At 42.7% G+C, this 1,535-nt stretch overlaps 1 protein-coding gene across 1 annotated transcript in view; it reads right to left on the bottom strand.

Moving 5' to 3' along the window:
• The window catches only part of CNTN5 (contactin 5), a gene marked incomplete at its 5' end in the record, with an annotated part of 58,901 nt that overhangs the window by 30,450 nt on the left and 26,916 nt on the right, over positions 1 to 1,535 (bottom strand). The window lies entirely within an intron of this gene.

The following is a 1,535-nucleotide window of genomic DNA, read 5'->3' as shown; positions in this document are numbered from 1 at the left end:
CAGCAGGAAGGTCAAATAGTGATAAAAATGAAGCACGGGCAAATGTGCTTCTTAAAGAGCAATACTACTACTACTAACTGAATCAAGAATACAACATTCATCCTTTTTCTCAAATTCACTCATTCAGAGAAATCACCTGGATTGCTATCCTGCTGGAAGTCTATTAATTGTTTGATTGAAAGTTATTAAAAACAAACAAAAAAACCCATCCAAACCCAAATATTTTAATGCTGATAATTACTATGGTTTCATTAAAATCTAACAAAGAACCAAAACAACTTCTCACTTGAGAAATGAAAGGATTATTTTTTCTGCCTAGCTGCACCAAATGAGAATATGCTAATTGCAATTTGTAAAGGCCACGTGACTGATCCAGAAAGTGAAGGGCCTAGCAGCAAACATGGATTTGCAAAGAAAAATATGGCTATAACTTCCCATTCCTGCCCCCATTTGTCTTCCTTAATTGTTCCTGATATTTGTATTACTCATGTTTGAAAACATTGCCCATTTGCACTTCCCAAAATAAATTGGAGACAAGGTTCTCCTGGTTCAGGATCCTCTTACGTAGTTGTTGCAACCAGATGTTTAGGAGAAAATGTGCACCTCTGTCATGGGTAAATGCTGAATAAAAATCTCTGTTGTGGTTTCTTATACCACAAGAAGCAGTGATGGTCAACGGCAGCCTTGGCTGCAGTGATCACGAGATGGTGGAGTGCAGGATCCTGTTTGGGAGGAACAGACTATCCAGCAGGACTAGAACCCTTTTGCAGGGCCAACTTTGGCCTCTTCAAACAATTGTTAAGGGAAGTCTCATGGGAAAGGGTACTAGATAGTAAAGGAGCTCAAGATAGTTGGTCAACGTTCAAGGATCATTTCTCCCAAGCTCAGGATCAGAGCATCCCAATGGGTAGGAAACCAAGTAAGGGAGCCAGGAGACCTGCATGGTTAAACAAGGAACTGCTGGGTAAACTCAAGTGGAAAAAGAGACTCTATGGATCATGGAAGGAGGGTCTGGCCACTTGAGAGGAATATAGGACTGTTGTCAGAGGATGTAGGGAGGCAATAAAGAAAGCTAAGGTCTCCTTGGAACTTAATCTTACTAGTGAGGTCAAGGACAATAGAAAGGGCTGCTTCAAATCCATTGCAGATAGAACTGACACTAGAGGCAGTATAGGCCCACTGTTGAATGAGGTGGATGCCCTGGTGACAGAGGATATAAAGAAGGCAGAGGTACTGAATGCCTTCTTTGCCTCTGTCTTTACTCCTGCAGACTCTCCCCAGGAGCCCCAGATCCCTATAACCCCATAAGAAGTCAGGATGAAGGAGTTTGCTTTGGTAGATGAAGATTGGGTTAGGGATCAGTTAAGCAATCTGGACTTCCATAAATAGATGGGTCTGGATGGAATGAAGCCAAGGGTGCTGAGGGAGCTGGCGGAGGTCATTGCTAGGCCACTCTCCATCATCTTCGGTAAGTCATGGGTAACAGGAGAGGTGCCTGAGGACTGGAGGATAGCAAATGTTACAACAGTCTACAA

This window comes from Chaetura pelagica, unplaced genomic scaffold (genome assembly GCF_000747805.2).
Source record: "Chaetura pelagica isolate M959 unplaced genomic scaffold, ChaPel_1.0 scaffold85, whole genome shotgun sequence".
Lineage (NCBI taxonomy): Eukaryota > Metazoa > Chordata > Aves > Apodiformes > Apodidae > Chaetura > Chaetura pelagica.
The sequence above is the reverse complement of the archived record's forward strand: the minus strand, read 5'-3'. Positions and strand labels throughout refer to the sequence as shown.